General features: G+C 37.6%; 1 long non-coding RNA gene across 1 annotated transcript in view; it reads right to left on the bottom strand.

Moving 5' to 3' along the window:
• Positions 1–16,429, bottom strand: part of LOC145962938 (uncharacterized) — a 67,633-nt gene that overhangs the window by 29,725 nt on the left and 21,479 nt on the right. Inside the window, exon 2 of the long non-coding RNA XR_014436035.1 lies at positions 13,990–14,094. This is a non-coding gene — a long non-coding RNA (uncharacterized LOC145962938). The remainder of the gene's footprint in view (positions 1–13,989; positions 14,095–16,429) is intronic.

Genomic DNA, 16,429 nt, shown 5'->3' on the forward strand with positions numbered 1-16,429 from the left:
AAAATGGCTCGTTAATGCTCGGATATTCGAGTATTCGTATAACGATTGTATCGCGGCCGAAACATCCCCCGAATAGCCCCGCTGTCGCCCCATTCTGGGAGCTTGTTGGCTCCCTCATCGTTGTTCGATTCGTCACGAGACAGGAACGTAAGCCGGATGAGTCAGGGTTGTATGCCACACAAGGTATTCACTCCTCCTCTCTCTCTCTCTCTTTCTCTTCTCTCTCTTTTTCGTATAATCTTTCTCGACGTCGAGCAGACATGCACGACGCTCGTAAAGTTCCAGGGGAGCATTCGATGACAAAAGAGCGAATCCTGCTGTTTCGAAAGACGTGTGTGAGAATTAAGAGCGAGTGATCGAGATATGTTGCCCATCATCGATATATATTTTCAGGAGGGGCGTGTTGTTTGTGTCACGCATAAATGGATATAATTTATACACGCAAATAAATACTACGCTCAATGATTCAACAATCAATGTACACTAATTTATATGAAGAATTAATGACTTAATTGTAAATGTTGGAAGCTGACAATTATAATCTTTGAATAATACACAACCGCAATTGAACGTTTATGGCATTTCGTAATTTTTTTTTATAATGTATTAATGTGACAGATTCTTTGAATTAAAAAAAAATTCGTGATAGAAAATATAAAGTATATATACTCCTGGACAAAATTAACGCATAATTTTTTGTTCACTTTTTCTGTAAAAGTTTTCGTCAAAATTTGAACATCAGCTTTTAAAGAAAAAATGAAAAAAAAAATTATGCGTTAATTTTGTCCAAGAATATGTAGATTATATTAAATATATATGAATATTAAATATATGTGAAAAAAAATATATAAGAATATGTGAGAATTTTGAAAAAAATTGTTGAAACCTCAGGAAGGCCCAACAATTTTATTTCTCAATTAAAGCATCATAATATCCCGCGTAAACATCTTCGTAAAGCGCGTGCGAGCTCTTCGATTGAAATAATAACCACATATTACGTTCTACACGCGCACTCCAATTAATATCACTTTATGTTAGATAACACGCCGAGTAAATAATTTCGATGTAGCGGCCGCTCAATTTCCACCGTGACTATTTATCGTTGGGATAGTCAAGAACGATGAACTCGTAAGCAACGACGCGATCTAATTTTGATAAGGATGTTATTTGTAAAGGCGGATAAAAATCGTTTCTTATCGACAACACAAAAACATCCGATTACATGGTAGATAGAAGTACGCTTCCATCTTGTCCCATTACGCAATTTGCACCTTCCTCCCCCTCCTCTTCCTCCTATCATCCTCTCGACCCATCGCGAAAGAGGCTGCTTAATAGTTGAAATTTAGAACGGTTTAAGTGGCATATGGTGGCATTTTAATTGACAGTCTGGTTAGGTCATTGCGGCCTGAATCGTCGTAACACATGGGCGAACGGATGGACGACCAGACGAGAGCAGAGAGATGGAGGAGGAGAGACTAAGCACCACGTGGGGAACACTTCATGAGAACCAGGGCGCATCAGGGCCGTGCAAGTCGTCCGGAAAAAAATGCCCCTATCCAAGCCCCTTTAGGGACACACTCGTTAAAATCCGGTCGATCCTCTATTCTTAATTAAATCGCGAAATATGCTATTTAATTAATGAATTATAGCAAAATTTTTTTAACAAGTTTACACGTACAATTTTAATTTTGCGATAAATTTAGAAGAGAAAGACACTATATCAAGCAACTTTTGCCTAAGAATAATAGCAAACCTGTTTAAAATCTAATCAAATAATTTCCTAGCGAATTATTTTTCTACATTTATTTATATCACTCGATTATTTCTTACTGTCACGGACGAATACGAGCTTTATCGCGTCTTTGTTCGTAATAATTGACACGTAATGATATCGCACACTCACCGGTTACACCCGCACACGCCTAGAAAAATTCGGAAGATAGCTTCAAAGCGATCCGTTCCACGGACGACGACAATCGCGTGTACGAACAGCCAGGGACAACCGTACGAAAAGCGCTCGTCATAGCAGCTTATCTCTCTCGCCGCGCATTTATATCAGTTTATCTCGGTCGGAAGAACCGGTCCCTGCTACACGATGAGAAACGAACGGATGCACGGACTGTGCGCAACTGAATGAAGCCGCAGACTCGTTTTCCACGACGTTTCTCGGGCATCGAAGACGCCCGAGCGTCGTCGGCGACGACCGAGCGGATCATCAGCGCCGGGGATGCCCCTCGAGCGCATCAGCATCTCTCTCCCTTTCTCGTTTCATCTCGTTTCTAGCGCTTTTCATCTTGTCGAGAGGAAACTTTTCAGATTCGATTGTATACCGATTGGATGCAGAGAGAGGAGATCCCAGCGACAAGTGGAACGAGGCTCTCTCACGGACTCTCCATCTCTAATTTTAGACCTCCTGATAAACAAGTCTAAAATGGAAATCTCCAAGCTCCTTAAAGTGCACTCTATGCAAACTTAATCGAAACTTGTGTACAATTTATATAATAGGGAATATAAATAAATGGGGAAATTAAATTAGAGATGGAAATAGTCAGTATTGATCGAAATTACACTGTACATGCTGTACATCGTTAAGCTTCTGATCTTTGGATAAAGCTTTAATTGTTTATGGAAATGCGGATTGTGCCATGTAGTTGAAAACGTGCAATTTTTCCTCTCGCGTATGATATCATCACTATATTGCATATCGTGCAACCCGCAATTACTCGTTTGATGTACGATCGTGGAGGGTAGAATAAATATGGGTCCACACACAGCCCCATTTCTGCTTTGTTCAGCCGCTCGAAACTTATTTACGAAACTATCGCAGCTGCCCATGAATCGATTTTCAATTATTCAATCAAATATTATTATTTCTTGCACGCATGGGAACTCGCTTTTATGAGGAAAAATCTTCAATTCCCCAAAATGCGAGTCTTTCGGACAGTTTCTAATTTATGGAGAATTTTTATTTTTTATCTTACTGGAGATAATTATGCTTATTCAAATTTTTATTTGGCTACAAGATACATGACAAAATTGAGTAATGAATATTATTCCTTATTCAATCGTTAATCTGAATTACGCTATTTCGGAAGTTGACAATCGTGCAGAGATCTGCACGAAATCCTCTCCGAGATCCTATCGTGCGCCCCTCGGTTTTGCGAAGCCGGCAGAGCTTCAGCTCATAAAACATCGCTTTGATCACGACGCGTGCTGAAGATGACCTTTGTGGTCGCAGGAATCTCTTTCTCGAAATTCCAGCCGATGAACTTAATTATTAGCGTGAGTCAGAGTTAGTCGAGTGCGTGGGACGGCCTTTCGTCGAGCTCTCCTTCTCGTCGATCTCGTAAATGTTTGTACGCAATTTTTCGCGGGGTCATCAAGCGCGCGAGGCGAGGTCAAACGAGGTCGAGCATGCGGTGCTCGTAGCAAACCCATTAGTCACCGGAGAGGAGCCGATTCGTCGCTCTCTCTTTGACGAAACTCGTCCCGAAGCTGAGACTGATCCGGTTCCGCGACAAAAAATCGTTCCCTCGTCGAATTCGCGTAACAAATGTCACGATTCATTATTTAATTTAATTTTCATTGAAGCTTTTCAGAGCTAACTTTGAGAAAAAAATCGGAAATAATGAAAAGAAATTTATGCATGTATGATTTATATAAACATTGTAAAAATGTTACAAATCACTCAAAACGGTAGTTTTCTTATAAAAAAATGGGAGAAAGAATTTTTTCGGAAACGGCTGCGGGTTTTTTGATGCATGCAATCAGTCATAGCCATTTTCTGGTTGTTTGTGTATAACCCATGTCTGTTGATGGTAGTATTGCTTTTTCTCTCGTTCGCGTTTGTTATTTATTCGTTAAAACGAATAACATGTACACGTTCCGCTCGAAAGTAACCACAACTGGCTGCGGAAAATTTTTATTTTATTTATTGTCGAGAAACACAGGCGAGCCTTTTTCCAGTGTCAAGCTGCGCCTTCTGTCCTAAATTCCGAATCTTGAACTTCCAGTTTTTCTCTTTTTTTCAATTTAATAATATTCTTGTAATTATCAGCAGAATTTTGTCGTAGATTTTTCTGGAAAAACTAATATCGTGCGAAAAAATTTAAAAAAATAGAAAACCTAATAAATATTTTATACATAATTATACAATCACACGAGGAAAGATTAATTAATTTTGTTCGACCAGAAAAATGTCACTATAGTATAAAAAACTTATAGATGGTCGCACACGTGAATATTCAGGTCGCAGAGTGAAGATATCAGAAAAAAGAGAGAGAAAAATGTTATGAGAGGGCAAAGGATCGAGATATATGCCCTTGCATCACATATGGAACTTAGGCCTACGAATACTTATTCGTCGCTCTCTCACTTTCTCTCTCTTTCAGAGAGGAAGAGGATGCAATGGCAGGGCAAGCAAGGTAAAAAGAGTAAGAGAGGCCTAGGGCGCAAAGCTCGGACCACGTCGGCCTTTTGTGAGAGGAGGCCTTTTGTCGTTGCGACAAAGCCCGAAGAATATCCATCCTTCAAATGTGGAACAGCTGCCATCGAATGGCCTGGCTACCTTTTTTTAGAGTCCCGTGCACACATTGCGCGCATACGAATACGCATGTACTGAGCTTTAGGCCAGAGCAAGAGATGGAAAAGGGATGATGCTGATGTAACAGAGAGAGATAGAGAGCAAGAGACGAAGCAGGATGCTGTTTTCAAGTAGGCAAATTTCGACTAGGCTTGCCTTGAAATAGTTCTATACACATTTCTATTCTTTTTGTACGTTTTCTGTATTATTACAAATAAATTTGAAAGAGTTCATCAAATGCTGTGTTTCAAAAATCTTCTATATCTAATATATAATCTACTGGCTTGTATATTTCATGTTAATACTGGATATTGTAAATAAACAAACGTATAGGATATACGTTAAAAATAATAAAATGAAAAATTGAAAATGGAAAATTTGAAATATTGAGAATTAAAAAGAGACTCCACGCATTTTCACAAGGTAAGAGGGGGCGCGCGATTTTTGATGTATCCTATATAAATGCAGACTTTGCTCTTTATATCGATAGGCCGACAGCAAACGGAATATTCAATAAGCTAATCGCGATGCCACGCGTGCCTTTATTATTCATTTATTGGGACATGGAAAGGAGGGAAAAGAGGGAGGCGAAGACAGATATCACAGTCTGTATTTATGATGCGATCGATATACGGGAACAATATGTATCTCCAATTTAAAATCTATATCTACCTATCTAATCTCACAATATTGTGGTGTGACTTTTCTTCCTCGATGAAATCGATTTTTAATTAAAATTTAATTAAATCTTTTAATTTAATTGTTGTTATGTACATGCGCTTGTTTTTTTTTCTTTATAAAATTTCATAATAATGTTGCCACATCGCTTTAATATGTATGAATTAAATTGAAGATTTTGATGTACGAGCCAACTGATCGCGGTACTATTGGCGTGATCGGTGAAAATTATCGTACCGTAAAATAACAGCACATTCTCAGATAATGCGCTGCAGCTGAACGCGTTGTTGAAATAGCATTTAGTGACGTGATTTCGGACCCGGCTTTGCTTTAGTTTGAAACAAAGTTGGGAGAAGAGACCTGGCAAATTCTACTTTGTTCACATGCGGATTCAAGTCCAAAACCACTTGTAAGCTCGTTTTTTTACTAACTTTATATATAAAAAAATTAAAACAAAAATAAATAGATGAAAGTAGACGATTTTCAAGACTCAAACAATAATTTCTCTCCGTCAGACCTTCTGAAGATCGACTATAATTAATGCGGATTTGTCGCAATAAATCATATGTTTGGCCTTAAAATGAAAATCAGTGAAAATTTCCTTTCAATACTCTTAATGTACACATATGTATATCGATTCATGTCTCTCTCTCTGAAATTATTAGGGCAATTCCAGGATTCCCAGCACTCGCAGCGCGAACAACGGCGCGCTCCCCCGCGAAGTACGAGCTAGCAACGCGCGGAAATAAGAGCATTCGAGCAATGCCGCGATGCAGCGGCCGGTGCATCGTTGAAATAGCGATTAATTCCCCCGGTTTCGGTGGCTGGTACAGCGGTTCCAGTTCGCAACAAAGTTCCCGGCCAAAGGGGAAGGCTCTCTCTATCTCTCTATCTCCCTCTCCCTCTTTCCCTCTTCGCGGAGTATGGGCAGCGTCGGAATCCACCGGCAAGTTCCGAAACCCTCGAGATGAAAATGCCTCTCCACCGGATTAGCCCCCGCTAGCCGGCCGATTGTAGTCTCCATACCTAATGTAGACTATATTCATCGCCGGCTGAATCATAGGGCCGATCCCGCAGATAATAGTGTAATCCCATGACTTTTTGTGTAAATTATTTTGGAAAATAATTGTAATAGAGAGCGATGAAAAATAGAGAATCTTTTTAAACATAAAATGGGAGATCAATGTGAACACTCGGCGTTTTACTCCTTTCCTATCTAACTTTTTTATAATCACTTTCTAGGACCTGTTAAAGATATCTCTATATAAACTTTTTTTTTTAAATTTCGAATAAAAAACTTTTTCATGTTATGTAAATTATGCAAATGAAATTTCAAATCAATCCATAAAAGGATGAAAGAAAGGCAATTATAAAATTTTAATAAAATAATTAAATTTTCTTATAATTTTTAATGACCTTATTTTAAATGTCTTTTATTGGAAGCATATTTAATAATAATAGTTACAAACAAGTAACTTGTAATAATTTCGCCTCTATTTAAAGATTATTGTATTTTACAGACGTAATTAATTTACATTTATTTCAGTAAACATTCAAAATAATTTCATTAAGTTTTAAACATTTATTAATACGATGACAAAATGAATATTACTGAATATTACTGAACAAAATGAATATTATTGAATGATATAATTTTTACAAAATTCACGAAATAATTTGCTATATCATTGATCACTTTTCGTGTATTTACTTCTAGAAGTAAATGTCTATCACATTTAATTTTTCTAATTTATCTAGGTAGTAAATTATCTTATTAAATTTTTAGTCTTGCAAATGTATCATACTAGTACATACTATACATTTACATACAAAGTCATACGTGCTCGTCTAACTGTCATGCCAATCAACTACGTGACCGTACAATTAATTGACCGACTTAGATGGACTTAGAATTCAAATATACAAAGTGTATTTAATGAACCCCCCCCCCCCCCCCCCCGATATATTTGAGTGTGAATTTTAGTATTGGATTATATTTGCATTTTTCCATTTCTAAAAAAGAATCATTTACATCACAATAATACAACTCATAAAATTAAACGTGCAATTTAACGATTAGATAAAGACGTAATGGTTATGCTTTTTTTCTATTTTTCTATTATAATTATAAATAATATAAAATATAATATTATATTAAATATATAAACTAACTGTATTCCATAAGTTCGAGAGAAGAATTCGCGTTATTTCGCACTGTGAGATAATGGCAAGTTTGACGACCATGTGTGAAACAAACCAGATGGGCAGGAATGTGTCAGGCAGAGGAAATGACAAATTAACCGATTGCGACACATCTCTATCCTTTTCTATTCCACCTTGATCCACGTTGACTCCACGTTTGCAAACATCAATTATTGGAATATTTGTACGGTACTAACTCGTTTTACATTCAATATATTATATTTCATAAATCTAAACACAAAACACGCATTTCTTTTTATATGAATCAATCCAGGTGTAAATCTAAATAATTTTAATATCGATATAAATTTTTAAGCGAAAACAAAGTTGCTTAGAATAAGCAGTAACCGGAAGCTGTTTCGATGAACGGAGAATGACGTAATTTCCTTTTCCACTTGAAATGTTTAATCTCGCCGAAATTCCCCTGCTTAAAATTACCACAGCGCATCTCCTCCCACGATCAATGCACACATACCGAGCGTCTTCCTTACTCATAAAGATCACCTTTTGTAGTGTTATTAGCGCGTTACGCTCGCATTCTACGCGCCCATCACCTTCATGCTCACCAGCGGCATTCTTGTGTATCCCCTTTTCTCCCCCTGTCATTTCGATCTCATAGAAAACGTCTATTAGCGCGAGATCCTATTCTACAAGCACACGGCGCCTTTGTACGCGGCCAACAACGCGCTTACGGTTCTCAATCATCGTTCTGAATAAGACGCGGCTTAGCTGTTATCCAACGGAATTTGTTTACGTAGTAAGACATCGTTCGTCACTTTGTGTCATCGTTGTCTAACATCGTCGCGATAAATCTTTCTCTCACCTAGCTAACGTCGTCATTTAATCGGCGCTTTAAATCACGTCTCTCCTCTCTTTCGCGAAAATACTTTAATCTATCTGTAGCAAACGATTTTACGAGCTTTAATTTGGGCATCATCTTTCAATTTACTACAAAAGATACTGGAAAACACATATTTTCTGGATAACATATATTATATTTTTCATATAATCTCTATCATTTATTCCGATGCATATATATATTGTTGGTAAAATATCAAGGTATCTATATAAATCTTGTAAAAAGGTTCTCTGAAAATTTTCCTGATCTTCTTAGATTTTAGTTCAAAATTCCAGGTAAAAAGAGAATATTTTAAAGATTTTTTTAATGCAACTTTCGAAAAAATAAATTCTTTTATTGCATGCTAACGTCTAATTTATACGAAGGAAAAAAGTAGAGCCCTTTAAAAAGAAATTACATAGATTAATTATGTCAAAAATTAATAAATATACAAATATATATACTATAATATCTTGTACATTTCGAGATTCATGAATTTGACGAAACACTTTTAGTCCTTTAAAATATAAAATTAATAATTAATTTGTGAGTTAAAGATTTATTTTCTCCTCAAGTTTCAACTGCTAGATTTTTTTAAATATATTGAAAACTTTTATACTTTTATATTTATATATATTTTATATATTTTATACTTTTATATACTTTTCACTTTTATTTTAATTATAAAACCTTTATTTTTTTATCATTAAAAATTACAATAAAGGATATATACTATATATTCAATATTTTATTAAGATACTGAATATGTAAACACAAAGATAGATATATTATTATAATATAATTTAAACACAATATAATTCCTTGGTTTGCCAAATATTTATAATAGAAAATTATCAAGGAGAGAATTTTTTAAACAAAATTCCCAATAAAATTCCCTGAAGAATTTCCTGATTTTTCCAAATACAAAAGAGAGAAAGATCCCTGAGAATTCGAAATTTTCCATGTTTTTTCAGGGAGTGGACATCCTGAATACGCATACACGCGAGCCCCATAAATGCAGAGAGCCGATGGACCGGCTCTCGGAGCGACCGGCTAACTGCTCGGTTAACCGATTCGGCCGGTTAACTACTCCGGTTAGCGATTTAACCGCCGCGCTGCTAATCACCCATTCGGTTAACCGCCCCGGCCGCGGCTACAAACGGAGACGCGCGCGGAATTTCGATCGCATAAGCGCGCCCGCTCATTCGTTGGTTCGTTCGTTTGCGGCGGAACGTGTGTGCGGAAGCGCCGAGTTAGGAAGGTGCCTCGCGGATGTAGCCTAGCGCATGTCGAAATGTTCGGCATTCTAATGAGGAGAGCGGCGCGCGTTCATCGGCGTTGCCTTATATATATTTTGTTGCGTTCGCTGCGTTGATTGTTGCCGCGCGTGGGCGATAAGTCGCGTGCCTTCCCCGCCCTTTTGAGCTCAAAGGATTAGGCAAACCAGTTGTTAATTGTTCGTAATCAAATACCACCCTTACAATAAGATATTTGCTACATTATGAGATCCATTTAATGCAAAACAAATGATCGACATTCCGTAAATTAATGAAAATGAAACGTGTCAAAAAATAATATTTCTAAAAAATCTGTAAAAGTGGAAGAATTATTTTTCGAGTGGCGTTGTTTTGTTTTCATAGATCTACCGTAAAAAGCAGGCAGACATAGTTATGAAATCGTATAGCAAAATTATCTATCATGTTCTTTTTTTATTATCATATTTTAATTATCTTTTCATTTTCTTCCTCTCTGTATTTAATTACTTACATTTTGATAGAGATGCTGTTAAAATTCTAAATTTTAATTATGATTTATAAATAGAGCAAACCTTTTAAATGCTTTTAATTGTTCTTATTTTTTGATACAAGTAAAATAAATCAATAAAAAACATTTAATAGATTTAAGAACATTTTTGTATGTTTAACATTCTTTTATTTTACTTACTATTAGATATCCAAAAATCATTTCAAGTAATTCAAATATTTAGAAAATTATCTTTTCCTCTTAAAAAAATAAAAATTTGATATTTTAAGCGTACCCGCTATTTTCAAAGATTACTTACATATTTTCACGAAAGGATCTCTAGAACGCGCAGTACCCTTCGCTCATGATGGAAGACGCCATTCGTCCTGAATTCCCTTTCATCAAATTACTCTCCCAATTACATCGCGATTACTTGCGCGGACCTAATAAACGCGAGTCAATAAGCCGACAGGTAGGCAGTCGGTATTGCCCGCGGATCTGAATAGGAGTTATGCCTCACTGTAATGCTAAATTACTGTCTCAGCCCGGCCACGTGATTAACATCGCGGAGGCTCGCGGTAACAATTAGAGAAACCTCGAAGAGATCCGCCGGTCTGCGGTAATAGATAGAGCACCGGGAAAGCGAGAGAGAGAAAGCGAGAGAGAGAGAGAGAGAGAGAGAGAGAGGGGCCGATTATGTCGCAGCGCGATATTTCACGTCACTTCCGGTTACAAACCTCCTCCGAGCGGGTTATGAGACGCCATTTAGTAGGAGGGAGATACGCGCGCGGACGAAGAGCGACTCCCCACTACCGAGAATTAATTTGAATTGGATTACCATGAATATTGTCGACGCTCGGCGAGAGGTCGGACAAACGCATTTCCGTCACGAGCTAAACGCTCCGGAAAAAAGAAAATAATAATTCGCGCGCTCTTTGACGATCAACTGCAGAATACCGTCTATCAATTTGCGAACGTTGGCGAAAAATCAAATTTTGTATTTTATTTATATATGGCATCCCTCTGCGATATTTTATACATATACTCCTGGATAAAATTAACGCATAATTTTTTTTCACTTTTTCTTTAAAAGTTGATATTTAAATTTTAAAGAAAAAGTGAAAAAGAAATTATGCGTTAATTTTGTTCAGGAGTATATCATGCAAAATATTTCTTTTTATATGAATAAATAAATTTCTTTCACGTCGCTTCCTTAAACACTTTCAGTCATAAAAAATTGTCATAAAAAATTATATTACATATATACTTTTTAATTTTTAAAAAGTCCTAATTTTATTTCAGGAAAAGGGATACGAGAAGACAGTAATTATACCGTCTTTAAGGGACAAACCAAACCGAGTCGAGACGATATAGATGCGAATTACAAAGTAAACAAAATGAAAACCGGACGTGACCACGAAACTTTTCTCCAGAACGATAACTTCCTCGATAAGAAAGCAGTGGGTCGTATTGAAAAGATAAAAGTGTATATGGATAGTGCGATACGTTCTTTCGACGCGAGCTTCCTCCTCTCATTAGCGTTAGATGATAACCATCGGGTCCAAGACGAGGACCGAAGAAATCCACCATCGCCCCGGGGCGATCTTTAATAACCGAGACGGACGCAACTTTCTTCGCGGCTTCCGTTTTCGCCGAGAAAGGCTGTGAATTATTTCCAAGAGATTCGCCTCGATACGAGACTCATTGTTGCCGCGCGACTTCGAATCTATTGTGCGCGAATCTGAAAGTTCGCCAATTTGCGTTTTGGCCCTTAGCGATTGAGAGAAAGCGTCGGGAACGTTTTTAGTATGACGTCATTTCGAAATGATACTTTATTAGAGGGAGTCAAAGTCCCGGAATAAATTCGGGAAAAATTGTAATTTTGATAAAATTAAACGTAATTTAAATTTTATATATAAAGTATCAACAGCGAGTGTATATCTCGGATTCTCCTGTGGATTTTCTTTCATTAACTATGCATACCGACGACGACAGTGATGATAATGAATCCCGCGGGAAGCGGGGAAAAATCTTAGCATCGCTTCGTCGTATTTAATTACTTATATGCGTAGTTAACGTCGCGCTCTCTCTCGCGTCTTCGTGATAGTGCAACGCGGGGGTGGCCAAACGACGTCTGACACTTTACGAAAATCGGAAAATCGCGAGCGACGGCTAGGAATACATAATATCGCGTCGCGTGACAGCGACAGGTACGATACAAAGTACCCTAGAACTACTGCCCGAATTTTTGCGGCAAATTTAATGACATTTTCAAGTAGCCTTAAAAAAATTACTGTTAAAAAAAATGATTGATTTTATATCAATAATTGGGGAAACTGAGAAAAAACTGGATTAGTAAAAATTTAAATATATTAAAAAAAAGCGCAAGATTTTGAAACGTAACGATTAATGGCGGAGATGATTTTGAACTTTTAAGACGAAAGAGAGGGAGAGAAGAAAAAGTAAAAAAGAGAAAAAACTTTTAGAAATTCTTAAATTTAAATTATGAAAGGAAGATCTCCCGCTGAATAATTGCGCACTCAAGAAAAACGTCTCACGAAAACGCTTCGGCATCCCGGCAATTTCCTCTCTCGCGGGCCTGCCCTCTCGTTCTCCACTCTATCTTCATCTAATCACTTTTGCTTTCGTCAACGCGCCGCCGCGGGCTAAACGACAGGCGTTGATGGAATCCGGCGTGGCTCGGGAAGAAGACGTCGAAGAAAGAAACGCGATAGGTTTCCTGAAGGGCCAAACTGTACCGAAAAAAGAAATGGAAGAGAAGCGGGGGGGGGGATCGAAATCTCCCCCTTTCGGCAGAGCGAGATAGAGCGAGATAGAGCGAGAGCGCGAGGATAGGGGGTTCTCGCACCCTGCGGCGATCGGAAAGTTTAACGGAAATGCACCCTCACCCGGGAGTCTCTTTAGGTCGTCGCGACGCCTCGGGAATTGCATAAAATAGAGAGGAAAGGCGGGAGGCGTCTATTGTGATTGATATGGGACGCGTTCAGCGGCGAAGTCGTATATCTCGGCGGAAAAAAATATAATAATCGCGTTTCTCCGCCATTTATATAGTGCGTTAAACGACGAACTTTGCGATGAATCGCGATTCAATCGAATCCTTCCGAGAGATGCACAAAAGTCTCGTCGCTCGTTATAGTAAAATTCTCCTACACGATTGTCGGTTATATCCCTTTCTCTGTCCTTCTCTCTCTCTTTCTATTCTAGCGTTTTGTGAAATGTCTTTTAAGAGAGCGAGTGACAAAGGGAACCCCGCGAACGAAACGTCTCGAGAGGCTCCGAACTTGAAGCCCGCGATGGAACAATAGCCCCGCATGTGTGTGCAAGCGCGTATATAGGGTGACCGTATTTTTTTCGTAGTAAAAGAACACGTTATTGTTTCACGAAACTGTTTTTCGGCGAATAGATCTTTTTGAGAAAACAAATGGATATATAATATTGAAACAGAGATGCATATTCTGAGAAAAATATATTTTCGTCACCCTGTACGCATGGATATGTGATATTTATGTACGGCTACGTATAGGGTGTCGGTAATAATCGTATCACTTCTCACATGTGAAGATAGAGCGATAAACCAAATAAAAAAGTTCTCTACCATTTTGAGATTTTAATTAATTAATTAGAAATTGACGAAAAAAGCAGTCCAATATTGTACAGTTGCTAGGTGCGCGAAGAAGCATTGAAGTTAATAATCAAGGATTTAATTAAGTATTGTGTATAAGTATTGTGTTTCGCGCGAGTCGATCGATTTTGTAAAATTAATTTCTCATTAATTATTGCGAAAATCGTCAAATGATACAAGGTTTTCCTATTCGGTTCATTCCGCTCTACTTACATACGAGAGGTGATGTGTTTATTACCGGAGACCCCGTATAGGAACGGATATGACATGCATTTAAAATCGAATGAATTAAATGAGTCTTACGTAACGACGATGGACAACAGCTCGAAGCCGTCAAAGTGTTAATTGCGACCTCGATTACACTGGCTGACAAAAGCGCGAGGCAGTCTTCTGTTGGCAACATCGATTCTGAAAAACATGGATGAAATTTAAAAAGACGCAAATAAAACTTGTGTGAATAAAAACTAGAAAAATAATTATAAAATTTGATACGTATAATCAAATTTTTTGTCAGGACACAGATAGGTTTAAATTCTTATCTTTATAGGAGATAATAATACGTATAAAACATCATGCGTATGTTTTTTTATTTCGTTAAAATCGATTATTTTATATCAAAATATTAATTTATAAGGATATTTTTTCGGCTGAAAGTTTTCTATCTAATATCTATCGATCTGGGTTGTTGTCGAAACTACTATGCTCGTGCGTCACGTGTAACTATGTCGTTAAACTTTGTGCCGTCGTATTCGTGGGGTAACTTGTATTACTAACACGTCTATTAAAAGTTCGGCGCTCAGCTACGAGGAGATTCGTTAACGAAATTTATCCAGTTCTGCGACGAATCGACAGCAACAATGGACAAGAACATTTTCCAATATGGAGAAGTTTAGAGCCTAATATAAAATTGTGATTCACGCACACGCACGACACGCATACGCACGAGAACGGGGTAAAATCGAATATCGCGATACTTTTTCCGATAAAATATAAGAGCATATATTTTCCATAAATCGGCGCGCACGAGATGTATGGAAAATTGAATTTTTATTTTATATTACCATAAATAAATCCGATTTATTATGGTTTATCAACCTGCAAAATGGGTTTACCTATGTGTTTATATGCGCGAGATGAAACGATACGCGTTGTAGAGGACATTTATCGATTTCTCTACCACCATACATATTTGTATTCGATTCAGAATGCTCATTACAGGATTGTCTTCGCATATACTCGCTCAATTGTGGCACACACAGAGAAAAATATCATTCTACTGCCAAGAAATGCGATTACTCAGTTTATTTTTCTTTTTTCAAGTAATAGTTTTCTTCAAAGAATATATTCTTGATAATAGTCTTAAAATATACTCATTACAAGTGTTGGAAAATCTCATTATCATGTACTCGAAAGAAGAATTTATTTTCTCTTCAAGAATATTGTAAAGTTGTATCAAAGAAAAATCAAACTTACTTTACGCCAAATCTAATGTAGTAAGCAAACCAAATTTTTGTTTTAATTTAATATTCTTGACTAAAATACTGCACCTACTGAAATTCAGAATATATTCAATTAAATTTAACGCTTGTGGTGAATTTATGATACATTTGCGGATATACAAACTTATGATTATACTTAAAATAAATAATATTTACTTGAATACAGTATACATTTTTCTCTGTGCCCACTCTATCAAATTCGTTAACGTTAAAGATATCGATGACAAACGTGAAAACTGAATATCTCGTTAATTCTACACTTAATACTAGAATCATAATCTGAAGTAATGATGTCGAGTCATCCCTTCACAGGAAAAAAAAATTTTCACGCCACTCAAAATATTACATATCTGATTAATTCGGCTATATTTGAGTATTTAGATTTATGCGCGATATTTTGAATATTTAATTCCATACTTTTCTCTGCGCTCGCTTCTTCTCGGTACACCCCGTGTATTCGCACTCTCGAAATCTCTCGGCACACGGACAGAACACACGCGTGTGGGATCCCCTCGTAAAGTGCATACATTCCCGCCGCTCGTGCGAGACGTAGGAAGCCGTATGTGCATTGAACATTGATTTTAAACCAGGGCGAGAGGGAGCCTGGCGGTGTAAAAATGCGGGGGATTTGCGCGCCATCTTACTTTTAATGGAAAAAATCGCAGGGAGGAGACGCGCGGGGGCGGGAAGCGGTGGGCGCGCAAACCGGAAGACGGATGTGGGAAAGATTTCACCGACTATCGAGACTCGATGGACCGACCGACGTCGTGGAACGGCGGCGGACATTGGCGTAGGAGCAGCAGGGCTTTCGCCGTATTTTTCTTCCCAGCCCATTTCGCACGTGTCCCGTTTTACACTTTTTATCTCTCTCGTCGGCCAAGTGATTCTTTAACGTCAACGATACCTCGAAGGCACGTGTCAGCCCCGTTGCAGCGTGTTGCGTTAAATGTATTGCGAAGTAATTTTTTTTCCACGCAATTTTGCCACCTCTTTGTAACAAAGTCGCAGAATTTGAAATAAAATGTTTTTCCTTCTATTTTTTCATTTTACTCTCTCTCTTTCGACTCGCTTTCCTTCCTCTCTTCGCATAATTTTTCCAGCGAAAATATTCGTTTGCGCAATAATTCACCATCATCGCGCGATAAAACTTATTGACTCGTATGTGAGAGCAACGCGCGAAATATTTATTAGAGAAAAAAAAACGATGGAGAATGTACGCTCCACCAGTTTATTCGTGGCATATC

The sequence above is a fragment of the Camponotus vicinus genome, unplaced genomic scaffold (assembly GCF_025532165.1).
Source record: "Camponotus vicinus isolate PSW18456_S1 unplaced genomic scaffold, iyCamVici1.0 SCAF_12, whole genome shotgun sequence".
Classification (NCBI taxonomy): domain Eukaryota; kingdom Metazoa; phylum Arthropoda; class Insecta; order Hymenoptera; family Formicidae; genus Camponotus; species Camponotus vicinus.